The 12,964-nt window shown below is 32.1% G+C and overlaps 1 long non-coding RNA gene across 1 annotated transcript in view; it reads right to left on the bottom strand.

Annotated features, from left to right (window-relative positions):
- The window catches only part of LOC132745033 (uncharacterized), a 49,888-nt gene extending 37,708 nt beyond the window's left edge, over positions 1 to 12,180 (bottom strand). Inside the window, exons 1-3 of the long non-coding RNA XR_009627778.1 lie at positions 11,954 to 12,180; positions 9,118 to 9,242; positions 8,428 to 8,628 (exon numbers count right to left, since the gene is read on the bottom strand). This is a non-coding gene — a long non-coding RNA (uncharacterized LOC132745033). The remainder of the gene's footprint in view (positions 1 to 8,427; positions 8,629 to 9,117; positions 9,243 to 11,953) is intronic.
- Between the last annotated feature and the right edge of the window lie 784 nt (positions 12,181 to 12,964).

The raw sequence follows: 12,964 nt of genomic DNA, 5'->3' as shown, positions 1-12,964 counted from the left end.
ACCGCATACACACACCTCTGTACATTATTTTTTCCAGACGCAGGTGTGTCTACAATATAAAAACACCAACTTATACCGGTACTTGCACAACTTTACTCTGCCATGGCAAACTAAATTTTACTTAAATGCAGAACATAGCGGCAAAAGTCTTGTATATAAAGAATATACCTCCGCTAAAATAAAACACTGCATCAAAGTTGACATTTTCACTTTCAGTTGATAAAACAGCTTCATTAATTGATGGAAAAATTATCTCTCTACAATCAAATAAACAACCAACAACACTCAAGTTTCATAGTAAAATCAATTAACAGAAAAAAATATATAAACAATTAGTGATTCTACAACGATACTTGGTAAATTGTTTGATATTAGTTTGTTCTGAAAACATACCTAACATATGTTGAATTTGAAACAATGAATTAGTAATATAGTACTACTTTATTTTGATACAGTTAATGACTTAATTATTGATGCTTATACAGTATTACAGCATGATTCTGATGATAGTTTTGAGGTTTTTATTATCACTAGTAAGGTTTTTGTTATTATTGGTGAGGTCTTGTTATGATTTATGAGGTTTTTGTTATTAATGGTGAGGTCTTGTTATGATTTATGAGGTTTTTGTTATTATTGGTGCAGTTTTTGTTATTATTGGTGAGGTTTTTGTTATAAGTGGTGAGTTTTTGTTATTTTTTGGTGAGGTTTTTGTTATTATTGGTGAGGTTTTTGTTAATATTGGAGAGGTTTTTGTTATTATTGGTGTAATATTTGTTATTTTTGAAGAGGTATTTGTTATTTTTGGAGAGTTTTTTTTTGTTATTTTTTGTGAGGTTTTTGATATTAATGGTGAGGGTTTTGTTACTATTGGTACTAAGGTTTTTGTTATTATTGGTTCTAAGGTTTTTGTTATTATTGGTGAGGTTTTGTTATTATTGGTACTAAGGTTTTTGTTATTATTGGTAAGGTATTTGTTATTATTGTGAGCTTTTTGTCATAATTGGTGAGGTTTTTGTAATAATTGGTGCGGTTTTTATTGTTTTTGGTAAGCTTTTTGCTATAACTTTGAGGTATTTGTTATTACTGAGAGGGTTTTGTTATTATTGGTATGGTTTTTGCTATAACTTTGAGGTATTTGTTATTACTGAGAGGGTTTTGTTATTATTGGTATGGTTTTTGCTATAACTTTGAGGTATTTGTTATTACTGACAGGGTTTTGTTATTATTGGTATGGTTTTTGCTATAACTTTGAGGTATTTGTTATTACTGAGAGGGTTTTGTTATTATTGGTATGGTTTTTGCTATAACTTTGAGGTATTTGTTATTACTGACAGGGTTTTGTTATTATTGGTATGCTTTTTGCTATAACATAAACTGTGAGGTTTTTGTTATTAATGGTGAGGTTTTGTTATAATGGATCAGTTTTTGTTATTATGGACATGTTTTATTTTTTAAGATGTTTTGTTATTGTTGATTATTTTTCTTTTATGATGGTTGTTATGAGGTTTTTGTTATGACATGTTTTTTTGTTAAAACATAATGCTTTTGTATGTTGATCATTTTCATGGTTGTGAAAAAAAAGAAGTCATCTATGATAAAACATAACTTTTTAATGTACAGACAGTTCATCATCATTAGATGTCACAAATATTATGATACTGACTTGATAGAATAAATGTCAGGTAAATTATTGATGGGTTATTTATACAGTAATAGACATGCTTCTTCACTTCACTGTAAATTGATTTATGCAAATACAGCAAATTAAATGTCTTTAATTGCTCATTCAATTATGCCTGCTCTTTTATACTTTTTTCCTTTTTTTTTTTACGGTTTGTTTTAAAAGGCACTGATTTAACTGGTTTTATGAATGATATAATAGCATTTTATCCAGTATATCAAAAACTTCCATAGTGAAATAATTATTAACAATGGAACTATTTTATTCTGGTGTTTGATTGTTGTAATTAAGTTTTCTAGAGTACTCTCATAAATATTTCCACCTTTAGAGCTATTGTAGGTGAGATTTCTTGACTAACTCTGGAGGTCCAGGTGCAAACAACTTTGGATAGACTGTCTACTCCTTCCACCAACAAATGAAGAGCAAGACATGAAGAACACATCCCCAGTTAGATTCCTACAGAGGACAGGCATGGACAGTGATGTATCTTGGACTTGTGTGTTTCACTTTAGAAACATATCAAATTGATACCCAAATCTCAGAGAGGTTTGATCCTTTGAAGGGTTATAAACCCCCCCCCCCTAAACCCTATGGATCTGCACATGAACTGATAATGATTGCTTCAAAAATTTAACTTTTCAAAAATTTAAATCATGCAGCCAAAATGAATCATTAAATTTCAGTAGGAGTGGGTTTGAATGAAAAATGAACAGAGAAAACTTATTCATCATCAAATTGTGTAAATTAATAAATGTCTAAATTATTGAACATATTAGCAAAAACTGAATTTTCCCCAATAGACTTAAACTTCAACTTTGACAACCATGTATTTGATTTATTAAACTACTAAATAAATAAATATTAAAATAATGCAGAAACAAATCATATTTCAAAGATGCATGGAAAGCAAATCAATCCAAACAGTTAATACTACATTGTATTTCTCAAATAGAAAATTGACAGAAATTACTCACATTAGAAATTATAAAATTGGTACCCATAAATCAACAAAAACCAAGCACTATTTACAACCTTGACTCAAACCATTTTTTTAAAAGAAAACTATCAACACCACCACAACCACCACAAATAGTTATAAACAACCTTGAATTGGACCTCAATTACTTGTAATAGTTTCTTAGACACAAGATTCAAGATCTATACATGTGACTGTATTCTAAGGGTTTTTTGTTAGGATTAAGCAATAGTCAATATAATTTAAATTCATAATAATCTTTTTATTAATTCATAATAATCTTTTTATTAATTCATAATAATCTTTTTATTAATTCTCAAATTATGTCTGTCAATATTATGTTTATACAATGTTTACATTTAACTGGAATACCTTAACCACTAAATACAGGGCATTATGCTGTCAAATACAGAATAGGAATAAATACTGGTAATAATACTCATTCAACAAATCTACTAAAATTTTGTTAGCATCATTTCCCAAATCTATTTGTCTCTCTTCACAGGAAAATCTTTACACACAGACAGGACTTGAACTTTATTTTTTAATGATGATTATAAAGTGCCCTGCCATGTGTAATTAACCACCTGAAGTAGAGAGGTGATCCACCTGTTAACTTTTCTGATTTAAATTGACAGTTATATCATAAAACTAACAATGCTATTAGCTGTTTAAGTTTTGTATTCAACTCAATGACCAGTACAATATAATAAACAAAATTAGAAACCATTATCCTATTACAGATTAGAATGCCTTTTGAATAAAAAGGTTGCCTTTAACCGAAACCATGCTGGGGGTCAAAAGTTGGGAAAATGAGCCAGGTTTTACCTACTACCTGTCCCTGCACTGTCCAGTCAATTCAGAGGTTTTGTGTAGTGCTGGGGCATGCAGCAGGGTATTTATTTTATAAAACTGACCACAACAGTGATGGGGATGAAGAGATGGGAAGGGTTTGACTAAGGATTTGATAATCTAAGTCCCCACTAAGTTCCCTGTGCCAATGTTATAATTATATTGACTAAACAAACAATATTTCAAAATGGACATATGCTATAAGTAGCATAATTATGAAAGTAATTATTACTAGCATTTAAAGATTTAATCAACTAAAATTGAAAAGTGTTTAACTCTATATCTATAATTAGGTTACCCAGAAGGGGCCACAAAAAAAATAATTTTCTGTATAAAATTTATAAATAGTAAAATTATTTTGTTTCTTTACCGAATGCTGGAATCACAAAAAGAGTTGTATAATGTCTCTATTATTTAACACACACAAATATTGCATGTTAAAACTAGAAATGTGTCCATAGGACACGGATGCCCCCACACGCCACTGTTCTGTCAATCTTATGACTCTAGGTCAAATATTTTTTGGACTACATGTGCCACAAGTTGAAAACTAAAAATCAACAAAGGGCCATAATTCTGAAAATTTGGTTGCAGCAAAAATTCCTTTCTTTACTGCCATCTACACATTAAGGTTGTTCATCCCTGGAAGTTTAAGCAAAATCTGCCATCCGGTTTAAGAGGAGTTGCATTCACAAAATTTCTACATAGTATATAGTGAAAAAATCAACAAAGGGCCATAATTCTGTAAAATTTGGTCGCAGCAAAAATTCCTTCCTTTACTACCATCTACACCTGAAGGTTGTTTATCCCTGTAAGTTTAAGCAAAATCTGCCATCCCGTTTAAGAGGAGTTGCGTTCACAAAATTTCTATATAGTATATAGTGAAAAAATCAACAAAGGGCCATAATTCTGTTAAATTTGGTCGCAGCAAAAATTCCTTCCTTTACTACCATCTACACATTTAGGTTGTTCATCCCTGTAAGTTTAAGCAAAATCTGCCATCCGGTTTAAGAGGAGTTGCGTTCACAAGATTTCGGGACGTACGGACTGACGGATGGACTGACTGACGGACGGACTGACGGACGGACGGACGGACGGACAAGTGCAACGCTATATGCTCCCACATTGTGGGGGCATAACAATAAAAATGTACTGACAAAATATCATTCGAGATTTTATCCATGTGCATGCACAATTGGCTCCTTATGATATAATATTATACCAACATATTTCTTTCATAATTATAGGTACTTTTGAATTATTCCTTTAAAAAATTCATATAATAATTTTGTAAACTACAGGCATCAGATAAATATACAGAATATTATGCTGTAGAAGCTCTCTGAGATATTGTATTTTGCTATCGGCACAGTTGGAAAATTGATATCTTAAAATTGCAAGAACTAAGGTTGAGTTGGATATCAATTTCCCACGCTGGGAGTAGCAAAATACATGCCCTCAGAGAGCTACTACCACGCTGGGAGTAGCAAAATACATGCCCTCAGAGAGCTACTACAACATTATTTTCCTTTAATTATAATTATACCTAAACATTTTAAAGCAAAAAGAGTTTCAATTTACAGAACTTCTATTTTTCAGTTATTTCAGAAACAAAAATATAGCTATCAAGAAATAAATTTCATGAATGACAGAGGAATACATACACAGTATTTTATGCAAAAGAGCCCAAGCCCAAAGTAGTATTGGTACCCGTTTTGAGATGCTACATAAAGCACGGCTAAGATGGGAACCAACTTAGAAAAAAAGTCTGGCACTTTTTCTATCTGTTGAATTGTATTAGTGCTTCATGATTTTGGTGTATTTATAATTGTTGGAATTTATAAGTGTATAATAAATAGCTTTATACACTTTACTACTGATGAAATCTACCAAAGGTGATAAATCAAACCATCTTATTTATTTTTTATTTTAAAGGGGCATCAATAATGAAATGTATCATTATTTAATGAACTTTGAAAAATATTCAAATATTCTTATCTTATAAAATAGCATTAATGTCTGATATCGATACCTTTAACATTAACGTCATGCTCAATGAACAATATTACTCTTCACACAAAAAAAACTTTTATTTCTATAGCAAACTCAAATTACTGATTGACCAGCGACCATTCAAGAAAAACCATTCAAGAAAAACCACCGATCACTATCAAATACAGGAAAAGTAAACAAGTACAAATGCCAAGCTCTGAAAGTTTCCTGAATGGTGATGAGAACTGGAGGGAGTAGATCACTTACATTAGTTAGGAATGCTTTAAGTATTTAAGTCATCATCACCTTGTACATATTAAAGCTGACAAGGTGTCATCTCCAGCTAAAACCTCTTCCTCAATGACCCAAAGATCAATACAAAAACACTGGGTTTCCATTAAATGATAAAAATAGGTCAAAAATGGTAAATTATAACTATTTTTCTGAAAGAGGCAGGTCCCTGATGACCAATGAAAGTAACGCTATGAGTAAATTTTAAACAAATGTTCTTCAAGTACACTCTAAGTTGTGTGACTTACAAGAGAGGGTGTAGGAGATGTTGTACTTTTACATTAACTTCTGAATATCAAACCAAGTCCAAAATTTTCATATGAATAATAATCTTGTTGATTTTATTGCAGACATCTGATTTCTGGGACAGCTCCAGATGTCCAGGAGGTTTTGGCATGTATGTGATTGCTTCCAAGGGATCGCCACATTACAAGATTTTTAATGTTAAGAAACCTTACACCTGTTGGTGGCAACTTCATATACCCATGTAGTCACAATATTTTGACTGCAAGACTGACGGATTTTACAAATTGATATTACATAGATGTCGGATTTTAAGGGTGACCGTCATATATATAATAGAAAGGCCTGGTGGATCATTTGTTGGGCTACTACCCATGCGACCACTGCAGACCAAAAAACAGTCAGCACAGATAGTTGTCTTGTCTGATCATAATGTATGGTAATTGTTTGCTATTCAATAGGTTCATATTTTCCCGATAAATGATAATTGGTTTTGTATGGAATGAAAGAAATCAGTTTAAAGCAACTATCCCACACATTTCATTTATGAATGAAAGCCAAATTTAGTCTGGTCTACTTGAGGCTTTTGTCCCAGGTTGGTGTGGCCAAGTATGAAGACAATACAAGTTATCTATGTTAAAGTTTGGGTGAACGGCAAAGGCAACAGGAACATGACATGACTGTTAAAATACCTCTTTTTTTTGTCTTTAAAAAAATGTCTAGCTAAAAATGTGTGCGAAATGTGATCAGAACATTGAAATATAACGAGACCTTGGATTTGATGTCTTTTTTTCTGTGTTTTATAATATTATAAAAGACCATAACTGTACAGATAAATGCTCTACATGTTCACTGTGATCTTACAAGAATTTCTTTCATGACAAGAGGCTATAAATCACATCAAATTATATTACCAAGGAAATGAAGTAACTGGAATTTAATATTACCTCAAATAATCTTCTGAGATTTTTGAAGACAACTGAAACAAATTGGATTAGATATCAACAAGTACTGAAACATATGGGGCATGTTTCAAACGTATGGTGCAAATCTAGTGCAAAATTGATTTCAGTGTACATTTTCTGTTTAAGTTTACAGTCAGAAATTTCCAAATCTTTACACCACTGCATTTATGAAATGAAATAGTCATGCTTTGAAATTTTAACTTTCAAAGAATTGTTAGTTTCGATTATTTCAATACATGCCTTGTCTCTCATTACATTACAATGTTCCTTCCCCCCTCTCAACACCTTGCCTGAACTTCCTTTGAAAAGCATATATTAGTCTCAATGTTTAAACTGGAAGAACAACCAATTACGTAGTTGTCAGTCTTTACGAAGGGTGACCATCGTCTATATATTGAAAAGCCCTGGTGCACAATTTGTTGCGTGGGGCTATAAAAATATTGAACACTATATGCATTTAAATACTATAAACTGACCGAAGAGTTAAAAAACATTATAGCATGTTGAAACCCCATTGATGAGAAGTGTAAATAGTGTCATTATAATTATTAACTAATAATTCTAAATAACTTAAAGGCACACTATGCCCCAGAAATATGTGTACAAATTTTTTCTATATAAAGAGCAAACATTAAGTTTTCATTAAGTCTTGATAATGCTTTAAAACATGTTAAGTGATTGTCAACTGAAAAAATATTGCTGAATGAAAAGCAATTGTTCTTAAAGGTAACAAATTGTAAACAATTTAGTATTTTGACTTTCATCCAAAGTACCAAAAATCACCATCACTGTATATATAACACCCCCCCCTCCCCAAACAAAAATAACACCCCCTCCCAAAACAAAAATAACACCCCAACCTCCCCTCCCCAAACACACCCACCCCCTCCCCCCAAAAAAAATAACACCCCTACCCCCCTCCCCAAACAAAAATAACACCCCCTCCCCAAACAAAAATAACACCCCAACCTCTATCCCCAAACACACCCACCCCCCTCCCCCCAAAAAAATAACACCCCTACCCCCTCCCCAAACAAAAATAACACCCCCTCCCCAAACAAAAATAACAGCCCCCTCACCAAACAAAAATTACACCCCCTCCCCAAATAAAAATAACACCCCACCCCCCCCCCCCCTCCCCAAACAGTCCAGTCATATAGCCAACAAGTAGCTTTCTGGAGACTTGTAACAGAATACAAAATATCAAAAAAAGTTTTTGAAAATAAAAATAATTGCTTTTGTGTAGCTTAATGGGCCTTTAACAAGTATTTCTGAAAAACTGGCTGAATAAGAAGAATACAAAGAAACCACAGTCAACACCAGATAAATATAAACAATATTTTAATTATTATTAATATCTATTAGTTTCTAACCTATCTGGTTCATCAAATGGTAACATAAAGAAAAGAATAAAAGGCACCACTTACCTAAGTTTGTAGGCACTTTACAAGCTGCAAATTCCATTATACCACTGCCACGTCTTTTAATGTAGAATTCTAAAGAGTGCAAAGTTTCCACACCCTATTAACCCCTGCAGTGAACTTGTCCTGGTCAAAGATAAGGGGCCATTAGCAGAGATTGAGCCCCCTATAAACCACTTTCCTGTCACTGCATACTCTCAGATCACACTGACCATGAAAAACATCAATTTGTCCATATAGATAAGATTGTGTGGAGAAAATTGGGAACCACATTTCCTGATCCAATTAATAATTGGAACAAATTATATGCTATTTATACCAATCATGGATTGAAACTTTTCCATAGTAACATACAAAACTTAAATGTTGCAACATAGATAATACAAATTACTTATTGCAATTTTTATTTTGTAACTTTAGTGCAATATATATGCAAAATATACATTGTTTAATTTGGTTTAGCTTTAATATACAAAATAGTATGTATTCTAGTTATTTTGACATACAAAATTGTAGGATTAGCCATCCTTTCTTTGAACTCATTACTAATAAGTTACTCAGGCTTGTTCAACTGGCTAGTATTTCTTCAACACAAACTAACATAAATTCTATATAAACGAAATTGGTGTATCACTTCTTAAATGACTTACTTAATTTATACAAATAGCAAATTCTATATAGTTTATTATTATGTACCTCATGTGATCCCAATTTCTTTCATCTTGTGAACAAACATTTTGGTGTACGTTCCTTAAATTGTCAAGTTTGCTCCAGGTATAGCAACTCTCATTCGGTTATATTTATTTAACGTTTTCTCATGCCTGAAAGATATATAATTAAAATGTTTTAATCCATACAAAATATATATATACCAATTTGATATCATAATTATAATAACATTTTATTAGACAACATTATAGCTATAAACATGAAATAATAATATAATGTTCAAATACAAATAAAAAAGGATAGCAGGATGAAACTAAATTCCATTTCTATTGCAAAATAAACATATTTGCTTAAACCAATTAATTCTGTTGATAATAAATTAAAAAATTTTTTTAATGACCAGTAAAGTTTTTGATATTTATTTCTCATTTACAAATCAAAAGAAAATGATATTCATTTTCAACCATTTGCATATTACAATTTAAACTAATACACCACACAGTCATGTTAATCAAGGATTAAGACCCGAATGAGCATGCATGCAAGCCATCATATAGTTATATTTCTGATTTTAATATCACCTTGGAACTAACAACCAATCAAATGACAATAAAGCACTGCAAGTCATGTTACTGCTGGTGTGTTAAGCGCAACAACTACCGATTAATCAAAGTGCTGCAGCACTGAATGCGACGGACATGCAACCGGAGAGACATTAATTAAGGCTTCTTTTAAAAAAAACAAAACAAAACAAACACAAAATATATAACAGAGAAAATTTGTTTCATACAAGTTCGAGATTTGTACAGCAATATATTTTGTGTTCCAAATTGATATAATTCAGATTTTCTACTTTCAAGCACTTAAATACAGAATGCAATTTATGCCTAAAAACTCTGGTCAAACTTGTAAATCAGTGTCCTTATCGATTTATTCTAAGAAATGATATGTAAATAGAAAAAAAACTATCAACGAAATATTTCTAGAATAAATCGAGGCAAATAAACTTCAAACATAATACATTATACATTTGAGAATGCTATTTAGAATTGCTTCGTGTTATATCATAGTGGGCATACAGACAATAAAATATAAGTCATTTGTATTTTTATTTCTCTTGGATATGTCTCATTAAAAAAAATTGGTTAAAATCATCAGCAATTAATAGTGTATTTCTTAGATTATTTTTATTTACAAGGTAAAGATGTAGAGGCCAGAGCACATCGTTTTTATTTTAATTTAAATGTCACTTAAGCACTACAGTGTTTAGTTGTCCTTTTCAACTTCACACTAAATTCCATTTTCAACTTGTTTGCTTCTTACAATTGTATAGCATTTCTAAAAGTATTGCATTACAATCCGCTGGTTTATTAATTACATGTTTAATGTGTACTTCCTATAATCGCCTGTCCAAAAATCAGAACAGGTGAAGCAGAATCTATTTTTAGAATAGCGAAGGTTAACTCATATCATGACCTAGTAAAATATGTAAACAAACCACAAGAATCGGATGTAGAACTGATATTATAACTTCCTTACCATGAAAGACTACATGGCGGTAAAGTGTCTTACATGCATTTTCAAAAATAGATATTTATACTAGCCATTGTACTGTATCTAATTAATGTATTAATAACTGCTGAATATTCAGCTAAACCCGCGGTATGAGTCACGAAAATAGTTCTTCTTTTATAAATGCGCGATTATCCTAGTCACGAAAAACTTTTGATTTGTTAATAATAATGTTTAGTATAATGTAAAAATATTTATTTCCTACTAATAATGTCTTGGAACTCAGAGGTTACACCTTTATTGAAGTATATTTTGCTGTCCTACTTTTTCGACAGCGGTAAATCGTTTCAGCAGTAATTTGCATATTGCGCATTAATACTACGGGACTACAACGTTTTTATCAATAATATACGTTCATATTTTAACTTGGAAAATCTTAATTTGAAATTGAAAAGGCTAAATATGGAAGACATTAAGATATCCAGACAAAGTATGGGAGTTTTGAAGGATCAAATTTATGTACTATTTCTTGTGCTGTTAATTGGTTTAGGACACATTGCGCGAGTGTAGCCAACGAAATCCCATGTGTAGATGACTTAGCTCTGAACGCGCCTGAGGGCGCGTCCGTCGCAAAAAGGGGCATAGCTCCTAAAAATATTGCTTTTAGGATACTGCCCCTGGTATTACAACTGTTAAAGTGCTCTTTGGAAAGCTGCTCTGTAGAAATTCCACTGTAAATATCAGGTTCTTAAATTAATCTCTTTATTTCACTCATTTTTCATTCAAATTTTAGTTTTGTACTGTATTTAAAATATACCACTTCTGTAAATAGCTGGAATTTTATCATTTCACTTGATAAAAGAAAACAAATGGAGTTTTCAGAAAATTTTCTACTGCAATTGATATGATTGGAAAGTCTGCAAAACAGAAAACTTCTGTCTCAACTCATGAAGAAGAAAATCGTATTTTACAATTTTATGATTGGACAGACAAATGGTGAAATAAGACATTATTTAGTCTACAGTTTCGGAACACATCAATTCTTAACCTGATTAGATAAAACCAAACATATGTCATCTCACATCTCCTCGTTCTCCAGCAGCTTCATACCGTTTATATTAGATTTGTCAAAACAAAAAAGACATCCCGCTGAATTATTTGTGTATTCAGTACTGGCATACACTTTTCATTTATTACATAAAATTCATCTTTACGTCACAATAAATTATGTTTTTTTTTCTCCTTGCAAGTGTGTGAAATGAGCTCTTATAATCCAGACTTCCTGACAAGGGAAGTAATTCTTCACTGAAAAAAGTAAGAGTTATGGCTCTATAATAAAATTAGAACTTACATTTTGCCAGAATTGTAAAATATGTATTTTTCCTGTCTACACTGTAAGCTGACATTTTGTGGGCGTTATTCACATCTTTTGCTTGCAATAACTCATGAAAACATGTCTGTGAAAGGAAAATATATCATTTACAGCAATGTATCATGGGATTATATATTCAGCAGTACCAGAGTATCAAATAACTTGCTCAAAAATCATGATATGAATATCTATCTTTTAGACAGAAATGGCTGTAATAGAATATCAACATTTTTTTTTTCACATAAAAATGCTATGGAAAAATTATCAAAATTGTTCTTCCATATTTCTATTTTTGAATATTTTACTTACAACTGATAGTTAAAGATTTTATCTTATTTAAGAGTGATTGCTGATTTGCTTGGCTACATCAGACAGGCTTATGTCAGCCTTGGCTACATTAGATAAGCTTATGCCAAACTTAGCTACCTCAGACAAGTGTATGTCAGACTTGGATACATCAGACAAGTCTATGTCAGACTTGGCTACATCAGACAGGCTCATGTCAGACTTGGCTACATCAGACAAGCTTAGGTCAGACTTGGATACATCAGACAGGCTCATGTCAGACTTAGCTACATCAGACAAGCCTATGTCAGACTTGGCTACATCAGACAAGCTTATGTCAGACTTGGCTACATCAGACAGGCTCATGTCAGAATTGGATACATCAGACAGGCCTTTGTCAGACTTGGCTACATCAGACAGGCTTATGTCAGACTTGGCTACATCAGACAGGCTCATGTCAGACTTGGCTACATCAGACAAGCGTAGGTCAGACTTGGCTACATCAGACAAGCTTATGTCAGAATTGGATACATCAGACAGGCTCATGTCAGACTTGGCTACATCAGACAAGCATATGTCAGAATTGGATACATCAGACAGGCTCATGTCAGACTTGGCTACATCAGACAAGCTTATGTCAGACTTAGCTACATCAGACAGGCTCATGTCAGACTTGGCTACATCAGACAAGCTTATGTCAGACTT

Source organism: Ruditapes philippinarum, unplaced genomic scaffold, assembly GCF_026571515.1.
Source record: "Ruditapes philippinarum isolate M1 unplaced genomic scaffold, ASM2657151v2 ctg2120_1_1_1_1, whole genome shotgun sequence".
Lineage (NCBI taxonomy): Eukaryota > Metazoa > Mollusca > Bivalvia > Venerida > Veneridae > Ruditapes > Ruditapes philippinarum.
This window is presented reverse-complemented; position numbering and strand designations above follow the sequence as displayed.